Raw genomic sequence first — 19,108 nt, forward strand, 5'->3', positions numbered from 1 at the left:
ATGACCAAGTCCTTGTACGCATTTCTCGTGTAGAAGGCTGTGTCGTCCGCGTACTGCGCAGCGTGCACCAGGGGGGCCGCTGGAGCGTCCGCAGTGTACAAACTGTACGAAACGGGCCCCAGGACCGATCCCTGTGGCACCCCAGCATGAATACGCCTTTTGGTGGAGGTGGTCATTTCTACTTTGATGGAGAAAGTCCTATTCGTGAGATAGCTTTGGATCAGCTGAACTATGCTCCCGGGAAACCCTTGTGTGTACAACTTGTAGAGTAGCCCTCTATGCCATACTGAATCAAAGGCTCTGGCTACGTCTAGTAGCACTATCCCGCAGTAGCCTCTGTGGTTGAAGCCCTCTGTGGCTGCTTCAACCATTCTCATGACCTGTTGTGGGGCAGAGTGGTTCTGCCAGAACCCGAATTGGAAATCGGGCAGAATTTGCTCTCTGGTAATATGTTCTTGTATGGGTCTTAGCAGGAGGCGCTCATAGGTCTTGCTGAGAGTTGGAAAGAGGCTAATCGGCCTGTAGCGCTGCGGGAATAGAGGGTCTTTCCCTGGTTTGTGTATCGCGACCACTTCCGCATGTTTCCAGCAAGCTGGGAACTCGCGGGAAGAGCAATCTCGTTGAGGACGTTCGCGAGATACGTGATCGCTGTGGGTGGGAGTTTTTTGACTAACTGATTAGTGACACTATCGTGCCCTGGCGCCTTTTTTGTAGGGAGGGGCTTGATTACTCTTGACACGTCCTCGAGTGCAAAAAGTATGGGTTCGTCTTCTGGGTCCTCCTCAGCATTGAGGAAGACAGCCAGTTGACTACTGACTACCTCTTCATGCTCTTCATCCTGGGGTTCTGCCGCTTGAAACTGCTTCTCGAAGGAGTCGGCGAGGGCGTTGGCCTTCTCAGCATGGCTGTAGACCAGACCCCGCTCGCCGTGCAGTGGCGGCATCCTAGCGCGTCTTTTTGTGAACTGTTTGGTTGCTTGCCGTAGTGTATGATCGGCTACTTTGAGAGCTGTGAGGCGGTTTTGCCATTGCTGGTTTCTGTGCTCATTGAGCGCTACCTTCAGTTCTCTCTGTAGACGATTGAGGAGCCTCCTGGTGGCCTGATTTCTGGTGATCTTCCACTCTTTTGCCACTCTGTTCTTATGTCGGATTTGAGCTAGCAAGTGTTCCGGGAGCTGTATTTGCGGCGGTGGGCCATCCCTTTGTGGAGGAGTGGCCTCTTCCGCTGCCTGCAAGATTATGCCTGTTAAGTCTTGTAGCGCTTGTTCTACTGTTTCGGCAGTAGGTGGTGGAGAGCGAGCGATATCAGAGGCGACAGTTTCTCGGTATCGCTCCTAGTCTGTACGTTTGTAAGACGTTTGGTACCGGGGGAGTGCTACCCATTCTCCCACATTGACCTCTGGAATCACTGGGTTGTAGTCGGAGAACATTCTGTTGATTGTCCTTGCGGCCACAATTCCTGCGATCCTCCTAGTGAGAGCTATGTCTAACACATCGGGCCTGCTTCCGTTTTTCGGAAAATGTGTGGGCTCGACTGCGCCCCACGTTTCGAACTGGTGGGTGCTCGCTAGTTGTTGCAGTTTGGCGCCTAGTCTGGAGGTTACTCTAGAATCAGGGTGTTTGGCATTGAAGTCTCCCCCTATTACGAGTTTGCTTTCAATTTGCCCTAGAGCAACTATGTATCCCTCATCTATCTGGTTATGTGGGGGTCGGTAGACTGCAACAATTGTTAGGGGTCCGGTGGCAGTGGTTACTTCCACCGCCACAACATCGATTTTATTGGTAGCTGGTAAGAATACCTGGTGGTGGGGGATCCCTCTTTTTATGTACGTATATGGCCACTCCTCCGCCTTGGGTTGGCCTGTCGGTCTCGAGCTTATATCTCTGCTGGACCGCTCTCCGCTTCTGGCGGCCAGCCAATCACGCGGCCGTGGAATCACCCGATGCGCCTGGGTCGGCCGGTGGTGGGGCGGACGTGTGCTCGGCGTTCGAGTCCCAGCGTCCGTCTCTGTCTGCTCCGTCCGCGGCCCTTGGTGGAACGGAACGTTCTTCTCTGATTTTCCTGATTGCAGGCTCCCAGGCAGTGCTGAGATAGTAGCCACAGTCCCAGTTGATTAGGTTGTCACGTAATCGTATTTCTATGGACTCTTTGATTACTGGATCCCAAAATCTGTTTGTACTGCATATTTTCTTTGTGTCCTCGAAATCGAAGGTGTGCTTCTCGTCAATACTATGTTCCGCCACAGCATATTTCTTGATCGGACCCAAGTGTACATGCCTAATGTGTTGACTGCGGCGCTGTGAGATGCAACGCTGCGTCTGTCCTATATATTTCATCCCACATTCGCATAGTACTGACGAGAAGCACACCTTCGATTTCGAGGACACAAGGAAAATATGCAGTACAAACGGATTTTGGAACTAAGTAATCAAAGACTCCATAGAAATACGATTACACGACAACCTAATCAACTGCGACATTGGCTACCATCTCAGCACAGCCTGGGAGCCTGCAATCAGGAAAATCAGAGAAGAACGTTCCGTTCCACCAAGGGCCGCGGACGGAGCAGACAGAGACGGACGCCGGGACGAACCCCGCGCACGCGGGCGATTCCACGGGCGCCTGACTGGCCGGCCGCGGGAAGCGGAGAGCGGTCCAGTAGAGATATAAGCCCGCGACCGACGATGTCCCAACACCTCTCCTGAAGATGGAGACGCATTCCATCGAAACGTTGCTACGAGACGACGATGCTACTCGACTGACAACCCGTGAAGACTTCATATATGAAATTCGCCGAGAAAGCCTGTACTCGCATATAACATACCTCTACAGGGAGAATATACATGGCAGTTACAAGACGCTGCAGAAGCTACGGAGCAAGAAGGGGAAGCTGCTCAGCAAGTTGGCCTTCTTACTCCGATGTCGGGATAAAGAAGTGATGCCTAAGTTCGCCAACTTGCGGCATCCTGTCAATACCAATAGGACGAGACACATCTTAGGACGGGCGAGCGCGGCCCTAGTACGAGAACACATCAGGGTCACAAGACTGGAACTCGACAAGAACGCTAGAAGCCTGCTTTCTCTACACTTCCAATTGGCTTCCTGTCTCCTGGATCACACCTGGGACTGGATAGAAGGCAATACATTTGCCAATGGCGAATGGTCCAAGAAGAAATCCACCGAAAGGCAGTGCAAGAAATTCCTTCCATTTCCGGAAGTGCGACAACAGAAAGAAAAACCGTCTCCTAACAAGGTGGTCATTAATTTAACAAACAAAGAACTGGATGGACCAACACAAGAAGTGCTGTCCAAGGGCCTAAACTTCGCCTCGGTTCCGGGGACCCTGCTGAAACGGGACATCATAAGTGGGGTAGAGCGATCCATAAGGAGACTACCTGAAGAGGCTGCAGAAGAAGTAAGAAGAGACGGATGTCGGGACTCGAACCCCGCGCAACGCGTCCCCCCCCCCCCCCCCCCACACCCCACTACCGGCCGATCCAGGCGCATCGGATGATTCCGCGGGCGAAGTGTGCGGACGCTCTGTGCTGAAGCTGCCGAGGCTAACCTCTCGCTAGTGATTGTGTAGCGATCGGTTGGCATTTGGCTACTCTCCTTGCGTGTTCTCGCTAACCAGCGTTTCTCTCTTTCTTTCAGAGTCGACATCAGCCTGCAAGCGCCCTTAGGGACTCGTGTGACAAAATCCACGTGGCGTGACCCAGCTATCTGAGAAAGCAAAAACGGTCGTGTCCTTCTAAAGGGGCAAAGTTGTCGTGTTGGGGGCTACGACATGGAGGAGGAGCCGGAACGAGACGATCGCTCCGGCGAGACGCAGGGTGAGGCAGATAGCGGTCTAAGGGAAGTTTCCCGGACGACGGCAGCGTCTGGCCCCCCACCACCGACGAGGACGACGAGTGAGAGTGTTGCTTGCGGCCGCCGGACAGATGCGGAAATTTCCACGAACCGAAGCCGCCGCGCCCACACACTCTCTGTGCCGAGACGACGCACCCAGCCGCCGATCCCCCGGACAAAGGAGGAATTTGCCGCTGCCATCGCCAGGCTGACTCCCGAGGAGAGTCGCATCTGCATGCAACGCATGGCCATGGGCACCGATGCGGACAGGGAGGAGGTACTGACGAGACTCCGGTCCCTGGTACCTGTGGGTCGTGACAGGCAAAATTACCTGTCGCACTTGCCACGACAGCTGCCGCGCCAGCAGTCGCACCAGCCGTGGTGGCTACAGAAGCCTCCAAGCCCTCACCGACGTCCAGGCTGGCATCACCCGACGAGCCTGCAGAGGTCGAGCAGACCTCGCGGAAGCGCCCAGCCGGGGCCGTAGAGGACACTCCCCCCCCCCCCCCCCCCCCCCCGAGGCAAGTTCCGGCCTCGAGGCCTGAAGAGGTCGCCCAGGACCCACCGGGACATGCCCTTGTTGCTTGTGGTTTTAGTTGACAATGTCGACAACGGGAAAATTTTTCAGGTTGAAAACATTGCCGACTTCGACGTGAAAGTCGAGCCACTCCGCGCAAAAGGCAGACGAGCCCAGTGCTTCAACTGCCAGCGCGTGGACCACGTGGCTAAGTTTTGCAGGATGCCTGTGCGCTGCTGCAAGTGCGCCGAGGAGCACTCGTCGCGGGACTGCTCCAAGAAGAAGCAAGACCGACCGACGTGCTGCAACTGTAACGGGAACCACGTCGCCTGTTACCGGGGATGCGCCGCATTCGAGAGCGAGAATCGCGCCAGCCGCGTAAACCCGAGCTGCAGCTTCGCGGACGTTGCTAAGGGGAATCCGTCCGCCCCCTCCGAGAGGCCACGGCCTCTCGCAGGGGAGGCCGCACCGGCACCGCAGCCGCCGCAGCTGGCCTCGCCCGTGGCGTCGCCTGTAGTCCGGGTGGCCGGCTTGCCGGCGCCCGCGGCTGTCGGGAGGGTTGCCGCCCGCTCCGCTGCCGACTACGAGAAACGTCGCGAAGGAGTCAAACCTTCCCGAAACAGCGAAGGAAGACACCACTGAGCTGGCCGCGCTTCTGCGGTCGCTCAACCAGCTGATGACGCATCTATCGGTGCTCGTGAGAGCAGTGACGGCGGCCCTCCAGGCCACCGCCGGGGGAAGCCAGCCTTAAAATGGATAACGACCATATTTATGGGTTGACCATTTGCACGTTCAACGCTCGGGTCTCCACCCCCAGCAGGGCGATTTTCGCCAATTCCTACGGGACGAGGCAGTCGACATCTGCCTTGTGCAGGAGACCTTCCTCAAACCCGAGGTCGACGTGCGAGCAGCAAATTTTTGCTGCTACCGAGATGACAGAGCCACCCACGGGGGCGGCACTGCCATCTACGTGAAGAAGTCACTGCGCCACCACCGGGTTCAACTGCCGGCGCTCAACGCGTTGGAAGCCACAGGAGTGGCCGTCAACACCATCGCCGGAAAGATTCTTTTCGTGTCGGTGTACCGGCAGCCTAGCAGACCGCTAGACGAAGCCGACTTCGACGTCCTGCTGTCGCTGGAGGGGCGAGCTTTCATTGCAGGGGATTTCAATGCGAAACACACTGAATGGAACTCGCGAACTGTTAGCCGCAGCGGGCGCCGCCTCTCCCGCGTTGTTCACCGCAACGGCGCGATCACCGTGGGGCCGTTTGACCCCACGATCGTCCCTGCACGGGGACAACCGGACGTGCTCGATATTGCTCTTCTGCAGGGCATCGGGCATTTCGCGACCGCCGAGACGCGTAACGTCCTTTCTTCCGACCATGTACTGGTCATTTTTGGCCTCAACGTGGTCGGAGCTTCTCTTCCAGAGAGTCGTCCGAGCTATCGCAGGCTCGACGCCGAGCGCTTGCAGACGAAAGCACTCGAGCTGCTCGAGGACGCGCCAAACCCCGCTGAGGTAGGGGCAGACGCCGCCCTAGCATTCTTCACCCGAAGAAAACTGCGAGCAGCAGAGGAAGCCACGCCGAGACATCGCCAAGGACCACGAGACTTCTCGCGACAGCTACCGCGCCCTATCCTGGACGCGATCACCGAGAAGAACCGACTGTTTCGTGAATGGCAGCTCACCCACCAACCAGACACTAGGCGCCGCTTAAACCGCATGTGACGGGAAATTGAGGCAGCAGTCGAGCAACACCGGAACCAGGAATGGGAAGACCTTGTATCTACCCTCAATCCTGAGGATGGCAGTGCACGGAGGGTGGTAAAGTCCTTCCTACGCCGGCGACAGCGAATACCGCCTTTACAGGTCGGGAACGACTTCGCCAGCGACCCCGACGCGAAAGCCAGCGTCCTGGCTGACGTATTTACAGCGAACTTCACACCGGTGGCTGACGTCATCGACGACGACCACATACGGTGGGTCCACGAGCAACTACCAACCTTCCGCGCCGCAAGGGAGGAAGGCGACGTTATCGAGCCGATAACGGAGGAGGAAGTTGCTGTGCAGCTTCGCTCGCTGAACCCCAAGAAGGCAGGAGGCAGCGATGGCGTCACAAACCTCCTTCTGAAGAACCTTCCGCCGGGATTACACCGGCAACTTGCCGATGTTTTCAACGACATTCTCCGGTCAGATGTCTACCCCTCTGCGTGGAAACACGCGGAGGTCGTAGCCATTCTGAAATCCGGCAAGGACCCACGCCAGGCATCGAACTACCGACCCATCAGCCTGCTCCCGTACCTCTCGAAAGTTTTCGAGAGTCTGTACGCGAGAAGACTGATGCGACACGTCACCCAGGAGGGCATCATCCCGGATTAACAGTTCGGGTTCCTAGAAGAGCATTCCACTTCCCACCAGCTCTCGTGGGTATTACCGGCGATGAGGGCACTGGAAACAAGGGAATACTTTGGGGCAGTGTTCCTCGACGTCTCCCGAGCGTTTGACTCGGTGTGGCAAGACGGTCTCGAGTTCAAACTTTTTGAACAAGAGATACCGACGTCCCACATGACGCTGCTGCGGTCGTACCTGTCTGAACGAACCTTCCACGTGAGGGCTGACGACGGTACGTCCACAAACCGGCAGATACGTGATGGGGTGCCGCAGGGGTCGGTTCTCGGCCCCTCGCTGTACTCCCTGTACACTGCCGAAAGTGGCAGGAGTCGAACTGGCGCTGTACGCTGATGATACAGCCCTCTTCACTCGTGGCATGAACGCCCAAGTGCTGAGAAACCGCCTCCAACGCGGGTGAGACGCCTTGGGCTCATGGGCAACAAAGTGGTGGCTGAAATTCAACGCCACAAAGAGCCAGGCAGTCGTCTTCAACCGAAGACTTCTGCCGCCAGGGCTTACGCCAGTCGAATTTGTGGGAGAACCTATCCCATGGAGTGGGACAGGGAAATACTAGGGGTTACCCTAGACCGCAGGCTCACCTGGAAGCACCACATCCGTGATGTGAAAGGGAGAGCAATAGGAAGCCTTCGCGCCCTGTATCCGCTGCTAAACCCGCAGTCGTCATTGCTATGCATCTTCCGAGGCGCTTCTCGACGCGCCAACTCCACGAGGACACCGGGATCCTGCCTCTCCGAGATAAGTTTCGCGCCATCGCCAGGAAGTTCTACGAGAAGACGGGACGCTCCCGCAACCGGCTCATCCGTGGACTGGGCCAACAACCTCATCACAGGCCAACCACGGGTTGGCCTGACCTGCTGAGGGATTAAGTTTCACAAATCCCACACCAGAGTGTCTTTCTCTTTTTCTGGTTACACCAGCTAGGACCAATCAGCAGGAGCGGTTTACAGGATCCGCAGGAATGACAAATTTTTGTCTAAACTGCACCACCTCGAGCCAAGGATAGGCTCGTCTTTTCAGCGTCAGCGTCATATCCCGACACTTCGCCTGAAGATGATGCAGACGCATTCCATCGCACGTTGCTAGGAGACGACGATGCTACTCGGTTGACAACCCGTGCAGACTTCATATATAAAAAGTTCCTTAGGGGTTGTGACTAAACTATTTCTCCATTATAATTTTTTTTTCCAGGAGTGGAAAGTATGCAGGAGATCTTCCTAGACGTGCAGAAGGCAGGAGAGACTTACTGGCTGAAGCTGGCTGTGCTTCACGCTTGGGTAGCTCAGTCACTGAAGAATTTGCTCAGTTTTGAGTCCCTCCGGAGAGAAAGGTTCTAGTAATAACTTCTCTATATATTTTATCTATGTTTTCTCAGGTTTCAGAAAATCATAATCCAATCCACGTTATCAGAACTGTTACGAAACACAACTGAATAGAATAGGCGTAGTTTTTTTCTTCAGTCTTCTTCCATACAGAGTAAAGGAAAATTTAGTTCCCGAGTATTTCTACCTTGTCTGTACTCTAGCTGATCTCGTCTTGCACAATTACATGTTTTTCTTATTCTTCATTTAGTGTCGTAATAAACAAGCTTCGTTCTTCAAACATAATGCTAGTTACATTTCCGTTCTCTCACTTATGGAGTAGTAGTTTCGTCAGAGGATGGTTTGCTGAAAGTCAACTAGTACAGAATTATTTCTGCTTTTTCTTTTTTCTAAGTTAAAACAGTCTAATGTGATTCAGGTGTCTATGTTATCTCTATAAACGAAATTATTATAAATGAAATGTCTGCCTCGATTAATAATTTCAATTTATTCTTTAATTCATTCCGTTTTAGTATAGTTTATGTACCTCAAATATTTGTATAAATAATGACAAATCTTAAAAATCTAATGTTCAGAGTATAACAAACACTAAGATAAAAGTAGAGGTTATACAATGTGTTTACCATTTTCCTTGTAAGAGTGATATGTCTGATCCACAGTGTAATTACGTCCGTCATTTTCTTATACAAGTGAGTGTAAATAGTCTTCGTCATCTTCATCCTTTCTTTAGCTTGAATTCATTGATGTAAGACGTAAATGTTTTTGTACTTAAGCTAGTTTCTATTAATCATCCTAGTTTTATTATATACCGAGTTTGTGATTATTTTATCCACATATTTCATATGATTATTTGTGTCCCAGTAACTTCTGTTTCAGATTTAATTTTCCGCTGTGAAGGATAAGTTCGGTGATGTGGAGACTACGTCCCATCCGCCTATTTTCACACTAATAATTACTTTGTTCAGTTTAGAACCTACAGTCTTATTTGCTTTTAAAACTAAGTCCGAAAATTCATTGCCGTACACTGCGATATATTTCGTCGCATTGTGCTGCAATTTTATGTCGTCGCATGTCACCTGAGTTACTGCTGTTCAACAGCGTACCCTTCGTCTGTATATAAATCTTCAGACACAAAAGATAACAAGACAAGCGCATAACCAGCTGTGGAGGGAGTCGGGTACAAACAAATATCTCTTTTTTTTTTAATCTTTCATCAGCCATTTTCACTCCCGAAGCCGCTCTTTTAATTTGTTCCATAGCTAGCAAACTAACAATTAATCTAAACATATTAAATTATACAGACCACGCGACAAATTACAATGTGTAAATACAGGAAGTATTAGAAACGTAATGTATCGGAATAATTTTAAAAAATTTACTCGATAAAGTGCAAAATAGAACATTACTAGAGAGTATAAAATAGGAATACTGAAGTATTCAGGAATGATTAAGATGAGACTAGAAAAGCGGTAGTGGAGGAAAATTGTACGAAAGAACGGAGATACTTCTTTCCATTGTCAACCAGCAGGCAGGTTTGCAGTGACAATCTTCTCGTACTTCCTGCCCTCAGATAGTCCTTTCATCTTGATTTAGCTGTTGTAGGATTTGTGCTCTAATACTTAGCCAACGAATTTCATCCTGGACTGCCCCTTCTAAAACTGATAATGTGAAAGCTTGTTGTCTTACTACGAGCCCAGATCAAGTGATTTCCTAATACTTACAATGTTCCACAGGACGGGTTTCACTTTCATTAGTTTCAGTACTTCCTATTCGTTGTTCTACCTATTTATTACAGTCATAATGCTCCACAGTAACGCCGCATCCCAATAAATTAAATTTGTTTTTCTCTTGTTGCTCCTCTCTTCGACACCACTACTCTCCATTGGAAGATTAGTATTATATTCATTCATATATGTGTTCGAATGGTTTTATAAAGAAAATTTTCTACACCTACGGAAATGGAAAGTATTAGACCGTAAGACCCGTGACCGAAAGCTACCAATCAGATACTCGAGTATTTCCATGCCTGTGGGATGTACTGATTAGAATTACATCCTTTCACGGGGTTATTTTCAGTATTTTTATTACATGAAAAGCCCATTCCTACAGATGAAGAACGTCATGAATACAGAGTGGGCATTGCGTGTGTCTAACGTTACTGAAAATCTTCAGATGGAGGCTGCAATACAGAATGTTCATAGGACGTGCACATTAAGCTTATCGCCATCACTTGGATTTTGAGAAAGGTTGAATCATTTCCGTGAGGGACATGGGGGCATCAGACCGAAAGCTGTCGTGCAATGACTAGAATGAATGCTGACGAGATGGATCTAAGACAACAGTGTAGTCTGTCCAGTAAAACTACACCACACGAGGATCGTCCAAGCTGCTTAAATCGAGCAGAGGTTTTAGGTACAGTGTGCATTTAATTCTATTATTTCTAATTAAGTGTCTCAATGTATCTTAAGTTGCATACAGATTACATATTTTTGCAAGGTCTTTCATATCTTTTTGATCTTCTCACCAATGTTTCCCTAACTTCCTACTTCTAGCTCTTGACTAGAGCGTATCCTATATCCCACGCATTGGACAAGAAAGTAACAGAGGAATGATGTTCATATTGTCGTCAATACGGGGTAAAGTCTGTTCCACTTTCAGTTCAACATTTTCGAATCGTATCATAGCACTTAAGTGGAAGGTGAGTTGAGTCTCTGGGCCCAGGAATTACTTTAGATGGCACCTTCCATGGAGATAAGAAGAATACAAAAAATATTGATCTGCCATGTTTTGATGACTTCGGATCATCTCCAATTGGTGGTTTGGTTATAATAATGAGGCTATGCCCACGTGTCCTAATAATTCACCTTTTTTTTTTTGCCTGAGAAAAGAGTAAACACACAGTGTTGAGGAAATACCAGGTGGCATTTGTTTAAGTGTCAGTGAGATAAAAAACCCAATCGTTTCGTGACGACAGAGGCAAAGGAATCCACTGCAATGGATAAGTGAGTTTTTAGCTTCTCTCTGTAACTATCAACAAATAGAAAATGATATTTTGACCGTTTAAAGGACTTGCAAGTTTTCTCACTAATCATGGGCTTTATCTGGTGTCTTTACACCGGGTAGGTAGAAGGATGAGAGTTGAATACGAGTGGGGTGCAAGAGAAAAGACATCGAAGTTTTCCAGCGCTCCAAGTACACGTAACTGCCCTGTGTATGATGGCAGACACTCCATATTAATGTCGTGAGCTGCTACAACACAATGAATACAAATACATTCTTCCGCCGCTAATGAAGAAAATCTCGGAATATTTTCAGTGCGAATACAAAGCACAAAACAGTAAAGTGAAAAAGATTTCTGGGGAAGTCGTAGACGGCGGTCGAAAGACTAATAGTTTGATGATGTTCTAAATAGATACCATAGCGACATCGGTAGCACGTTGTCTGCCACTCTAAACCGGTCGTGTGGAGTGGCCCGAGCCCTTCCTGTTTCAGAAATGACCAGAAGGTATTGGAGACGAGGGTGGGTGGATGATGACAACCCCCACTACTGGAAAATAGATGGGATGGTCAAAGGAAGTTTTCAAGTTAAACGTTTGCTCCTTCATCTACATCTACATCTACATCTACATGACTACTCTGCAATTCACATTTAAGTTCTTGGCAGAGGGTTCATCGAAACACAATCATACTATCTCTCCACCATTCAACTCCCGAACAGCGCGCGGGAAAAACGAACACCTAAACCTTTCTGTTCGAGCTCTGATTTCTCTTATTTTATTTTGATGATCATTCCTACCTACGTAGGTTGGATTCAACAAAATATTTTCGCATTCGGAAAAGAAAGTTGATAACTGAAATTTCGTAAAACGTCTTTGCTTTAATGACTTCCATCCCAACTCGCGTATCATATCTGCCACACTCTCTCCCCTATTACGTGATAATATAAAACGAGCTGCCCTTTTTTGCACCCTTTCGATGTCCTCCGTCAATCCCACCTGGCAAGGATCCCACACCGCGCAGCAATATTCTAAAAGAGGACGAACGAGTGTAGTGCAAGCTGTCACTTTAGTGGGCTTGTTGCATCTTCTAAGTGCCCTGCTAATGAAACACAACCATTGGCTCGCCTTCCCCACAATATTATCTATGTGGTCTTTCCAACTGAAGTTGTTCGTAATTTTAACACCCAGGTACTTAGTTGAATTGACAGCCTTGAGAATTGTACTATTTATCGAGTAATCGAACTCCAGCGGATTTCTTTTGGAACTCATGTGGATCACCTCACACTTTTCGTTATTTAGCGTCAACTGCCACCTGCCACACCATGCAGCAATCTTTTATAAATCGCTTTGCAACTGATACTGGTCTTCGAATGACCTTACTAGACGGTTAATTACAGCATCATCTGCGAGCAACCTAAGAGAACTGCTCAGATTGTCACCCAGGTCATTTATATAGATCAGGAACAGCAGAGGTCCCAGGACGCTTCCCTGAGGAACACCTGATATCACTTCAGTTTTACTCGATGATTTGCCGTCTATTACTACGAACTGCGACCTTCCTGACAGGAAATCACGAATCCAGTCGCACAACTGAGACGATACCCCATAGGCCCGCAGCTTGATTAGAAGTCGCTTGTGAGGAACGGTGTCAAAAGCTATCCGGAAATCTAGAAATACAGAATCAACTTGAGATCCCCTGTCGATAGCGGCCATTACTTCGTGCGAATAAAGAGCTAGCTGCGTCGCACAAGAACGATGTTTTCTGAAACCATGCTGATTATGTATCAATAGATCGTTCCCTTCGAGGTGATTCATAATGTTTGAATACAGTATACGCTCCAAAACCCTACTGCAAACCGACGTCAATGATATAGGTCTGTAATTCGATGGATTACTCCTACTACCCTTCTTAAACACTGGTGCGACCTACGCAATTTTCCAATCTGTAGGTACAGACCCATCGGTGAGCGACCGATTGTATATGTTTACTAAGTAGGGAGCTATTGTATCAGCGTAATCTGAAAGGAACCTAATCGGTATACAATCTGGATCTGAAGACTCGCCCGTATCAAACGATTTGAGTTGCTTCAGAACCCCTAAGGTATCTACTTCTAAGAAACTCATGCTAGCAGCTGTTCGTGTTTCAAATTCTGGAATATTCCATTCGTCTTCCCTGGTGAAGGAATTTCGGAAAACTGCTTTCAATAACTCCGCTTTAGCGGCAAATTCGTCTGTAACAGTACCATCGGCACTGCGCAGCGAAGGTATTGACTGCGACTTGCCGCTTGTGTACTTTACATACGACCAGAATTTCTTCGGATTTTCTACCAAATTTCGTGACAATGTTTCGTTGTGGAATCTATTAAAGGCATCTCGCATTGAAGTCCGTGCCAAATTTCGAGTGTCTGTAAATTTTAGCCAATCTTCGGGATTTCGCGTTCTTCTGAACTTCGCATGCTTTTTCCGTTGCGTCTGCAACAGCGTTCGGACCTGTTTTGTGTACCATGGGGGATCAGGTCCATCTCTTACCAATTTATGAGGTATGAATCTCTCAATTGCTGTTGCTACTATATCTTTGAATTTGAGCCACATCTCGTCTACATTTGCAAAGTCAGTTCGGAAGGAATGGAGATTGTCTCTTAGGAAGGCTTCTAGTGACACTTTATCCGCTTTTTTAAATAAAATTATTTTGCTTTTGTTTCTGGTGGATTTGGAAGAAATGGCATTGCGCCTAGCTACAACAAGCTTGTGATCACTAATCCCTGTGTCAGTCATGATGCTCTCTATTAGCTCTGGATTGTTTGTGGCTAAGAGGTCACGTGTGTTTTCGCAACCATTTACAATTCGCGTGGGTTCGTGGACTAACTGCTCGACATAATTTTCGGAGAAAGCATTTAGGACAATCTCGGAAGATGTTTTCTGCCTACCACCGGTTTTGAACAAGTATTTTTGCCAACATGTCGAGCGAAGGTTGAAATCCCCACCAACTATAACCGTATGAGTGGGGTATTTATTTGTTACGAGACTCAAATTTTCTCTTAACTGTTCAGCAACTATATCATCGGAGTCTGGGGCTCGGTAGAAGGAGCCAATTATTAACTTAGTTCGGCTGTTAAGTATTACCTCCACCCATACCAATTCGTACGGAGTATCTACTTCGACTGCACTACAAGGTAAGCCACTATTGACAGACACAAACACTCCACCACCAATTCTGCCTAATCTATCTTTCCTGAACACCGTCTGAGACTTCGTAAAAATTTCTGCAGAACTTATTTCAGGCTTTAGCCAGCTTTCTGTACCTATAACGATTTCAGCTTCTGTGCTTGCTATTAGCGCTTGAAGCTCAGGGACTTTCCCATCACAACTACAACAATTTACAACTACAATTCCGACTGTTCCTTGATCCAAGCACGTCCTGTATTTGCCATGCACCCTTTGAGATTGCAACCCACCCCGTACTTTCCCGAGACCTTCTAACCTAAAAAACCACCCAGTATACGCCACACAGCCTCCGCTACCCGTGTAGCCGCTAGCTGAGTGTAGTGAACTCCTGACCTATTCAGCGGAACCCTAAACCCCACCACCCTATGGTGAAAGTCAAGGAATCTGCAATCAACACGGTCGCAAAACCGTCTGCGTCTCTGATTCAGACCCTCCACCCGGCTCTGCACCAAAGGTCCTGTCGGTTCTGTCAACGATGCTGCAGATGGTGAGCTCTGCCTTCATCTCGTAAGCAAGACCGGCAGCCTTCACCAAATCAGATGGAATCCAGAGAGAATTTCCTCAGATCCAAAGCGACACACGTCATTAGTGCCGACATGTGCCACCACCTGCAGCTGGCTGCACCTTCACACTCTATGTAAAAACCCGATATTATATAAACCCAATGGACAAAAAGTTAGTCACCCCGTGAAATATCACAATACCGTGTAACACAGCCTCTAATATTAATAATGACCTCGGTTCGGAGAGGAAGAGAATCCACGCATTTTTTTTCGGCTATGCCATAACCACATAAAGCCATTCGTTGACGGTTAGATTCCGCAGAGCTACGAAATTGCAGGGATGTCAACTGCTGCGTTTCACCCGCTGTTTTAACTCTTATCAGGCCGTTTCTGTGGGATTAAGATCTGGTCATGCTGTGGGCCGGTCGACGTGCATCAGTGTCGTCATATCAAGAACGTATCCCTATAGCCCTGTGAACACGGCAATCTCGGAAGACGAGAGATTCCATAGTATTTTCGCTGTGAAGATGGAGAAGAAAGAGCAACACCTGGTCATCAATAACGTCGGAATTAATGTCCTGTTTCATGTTCATGGTGACATGACGAGTGGGTCCAAGTCATGGAACGAAAATCCACTCTGAAACATCATAGAACTGCCTCAGGGCTAAACTGCACTGGGGGTTAACGCCTCATTGAGTAGCTGTTGCATTCGAAATTACAACTTGTCGGAAGTAATTCCACGTCTACAGTCAGCTTCCCATACAGTTTTGGGCCGGCCGTGGTGGCCGAGCGGTCCTACGCGCTACAGTCTGGAACCGCGCGACCGCTCCGTTCGAATCCTGCCTCGGCATGGATGTGTGTGATGTCCTTAGGTTAGTTAGGTTTAATTAGTTCTAAGTTCTAGGGGACTGATGACCTCAGAAGTTAAATCCCATAGAGCTCAGAGCCATTTGAACCAGCCTATACAGTTTTCTTTATTTGGTCCATTGAAGAATTGTAGCTTTATGTGTCATTGTGAGCAATCGCCCTTGTCGGGTGGATACTCATTGCAATGTTCGCTCGAACTAGCTGAGATAGTTCTATATTCACTTTTTTTTTTCAATTCGATTTCCACTAACAAGGAATGATACTTGTCTCTGATCTACATCTACGTTTATACTCCACAAGCCACCCAATGGTGTGTGGCGGATGGCATTTTACGTGCCTAATTCACTACCTCGTTTCCTGTGCCAGTCGCGTATGGTTCGCGGGAAGAACGACTGCCGGAAAGCCTCCGTGCGCGCTCAAATCTCTCTGATTTTACATTCGTGATCTCCTTGGGAGGTATAAGTAGGGGGAAGTAATATATTCGATACCTCATCCAGAAACGCACCCTCTCGAAACATGGACAGCAAGCTACACCGCGATGCAGAACGCCTCTCTTGCAGAGTCTGCCACTTGAGTTTGCTGTCCACCGCTCGTGGTCTCGCGGTAGCGTTCTCGCTTCCCGAGCACGGGGTCCCGGGTTCGATTCCCGGCGGGGTCAGGGATTTTCACCTGCCTCGAGATGACTGGGTGTTTGTGTTGTCCTCATCATTTCATCATCATCCAGGAAAGTGGCGAAATTGGACTGAGCAAAGATTGGGTAATTGTACGGGCGCTGATAACCACGCAGTTGAGCGCCCCACAAACCAAACATCATCACATCATCTTGAGCTTGCTAAACATCTCCGTAACGCTAGCACGCTTACCAAATAACCCTGTGACGAAACGTGCCGCTCTTCTTTGCATCTTCTCTATCTCCTCCGTCAACCCGACCTGTACGGATCCCACACCGATGAGCAGTACTCAAGTATAGGTCGAACGAGTGTTTTGTAAGCTACCTGCTTTGTTGACAGACTATATTTTCTAAGGACTCTCCCAATGAATCTCAACCTGACACCCGCCTTATCAACAATTAATTTTATATGATCATTCCACTTCAAATCGTTCCGCACGCATCCTCCCAGATATTTTATAGAAGTAACTGCTACCAGTGTTTGTTCCGCTATCATATAATCATACAATGAAGGATCCTTCTTTCTATGTATTCGCAATACATTACATTTGTCTATATTAAGGGTCAGTTGCCACTCCCTGCACCAAGTGCCTATCCGCTGCAGATCTTCCTGCATTTCGCTACAATTTTCTAATGCTGCAACTTCTCTGTATACTACAGCAGCATCCATGAAAAGCCGCAGGGAACTTCCGACACTATCAACTACGTCATTTATACATATTGTGAAAAGCAATGGTCCCATAATATTCCCCTGTGGCACGCCAGAGGTTACTTCAACGTCTGTAGACGTCTCTCCATTGAGAACAACATGCTGTGTTCTGTTTGCTAAAAACTCTTCAATCCAGCCACACAGCCGTAGTCTCATACTTTGTTTATCAGGCGACAGTGCGGAACTGTATCGAACGCCTCCCATAAGTCAAGGAAAATAGCGTCTACCTGGGAGCCTGTATCTAATATTTTCTGGGTCTCATGAACAAATAAAGCGAGTTGGGTCTCACACGATCGCTGTTTCCGGAATCCATGTTGATTCCTACAGAGTAGATTCTGGGTTTCCAGAAATGACATGATACGCGAGCAAAAAACATGTTCTAAAATTCTGTCTGTTCGTACGAGAGTCGTTCAGTAAGTTATGCAACACGTTTTTATTCTGAAAGAAGGTTGGTTTCATTCAGGATTTCAATACAGCACATTATTCCCCAAGGTTTTGGCTACAAAATCATGTTTTTCAACATAAACTCCGTTAAATTCGACAGCCTTACCCTGCCTTACTGGGGGGGGGGTCTTTATCCCCCCACGTTGCCCACTCTACCAGTCGACGTCGCAGCCACTCATTTTCTTGCTGCATTAATAACCTCTCAATCGTTCACGTATTGCTTACAGAGGGGTATATTCTTCATTGGTACAAAAAGATGGAAGTAAAATGTGGGAGATCTGAACTGTACAGCTGATGAGGAAGAACAGTCCAATTAATTTCTGTGAGCTCCTCTCGGGCGCGCAGACTTGTGCGAGACCTTGTGTTGTCATGGAGGAGGAGAAGTTCGTTTGCAGTTTTGTGGCGACGAACACTCTCAGGTCATTTCTTTAATTTCCTGACGGCAGCACAATACACTTCCGAGTTGATCGTTGCACCATGAGAGAACACATCAAATAGAATAATTCCATCAGAGTCCAAGAAGACCTTCGCCATGACTTTACCGGCTGAGGGTGTGACTCTGAACTTTCTCTTCGGAGGAGCGGTGGTCTGGCGCTATTCTATGTATTGCCGTTTTGTTTCCGGTTTAAGTGATGAACCCATTTTTCATCGATGTTCGAGAAAAAAAATCAGCACCATTAGCCTCGTAGCTCGCAAACAATTCCGTGCAAATGGTCCTCCATTGCCCTTTGTTGTCCTCTGTTAGGCGGCTGGGAGACCAGCAGGCACACACCTTTGAGTACTCTAACAGGTGGACGAGTGTGTAAACTCTACCAACAGAGATGTCAATTTGAGCAACGAGTTGTCTGATTGTGATCCGTAGATCACTTCGAATGAGAGTGTCCGCACGTTCCAACACTACAAGAGTCACAGCTGTGCGAGGCTGGCAGGCGCCCAGGAGAAGGGACGGGTTTACACGATCTTGTTGCAATGATGACAGATGCTTCTTCTAACGACTCACCGTACTTTTTGTTAACTGCCACGTGTCTGTAGGCATTCTGCGATCATCTGTCAATAACAGTGATGCTCTGGTTTTCCGCCAAAAGAACTCAATAATGACTCTCTGCTTGGAAAGCACTTTCGCCACAGACACAATTTAGAACGGCTACTTATAGCACCGCCATCTACCGCAACTTCATAAAACTACAGGGCTGAAGCGGGAATATTTCACCATGTCCCACAACAAATACCGCATTTTTTTCAACCGAAACTGGCAGAGGAAAAAATTGTGTTGCATTGCTTACTGAATGCGCCAGGTATCTGTTGAAATAGCGGTTCTTACGCCGTGTCACTTGGTTGATGGTGGTACGCAATTCCTTGTAAACACGTTTCACATTCAGCGTTGACACACTAATAAATTGGGCGACCATATTCACGGTGTGACCATGGGTATGTCTCAGGTCAGATTCTTTCTGCCATTCTGACACGTCTCCACTTCTATCCATCTAATTGCTCTGATTCCACACAGCTGACAGCTATACACATGCCACTTCACTGCACTGACCTATGTCATCGGAAGAGGGACCTATGACTGTTTGCTACAACTTCTATAAC

This window comes from Schistocerca cancellata, chromosome 1 (genome assembly GCF_023864275.1).
Source record: "Schistocerca cancellata isolate TAMUIC-IGC-003103 chromosome 1, iqSchCanc2.1, whole genome shotgun sequence".
In the NCBI taxonomy this organism is placed as follows: Eukaryota; Metazoa; Arthropoda; class Insecta; order Orthoptera; family Acrididae; genus Schistocerca; species Schistocerca cancellata.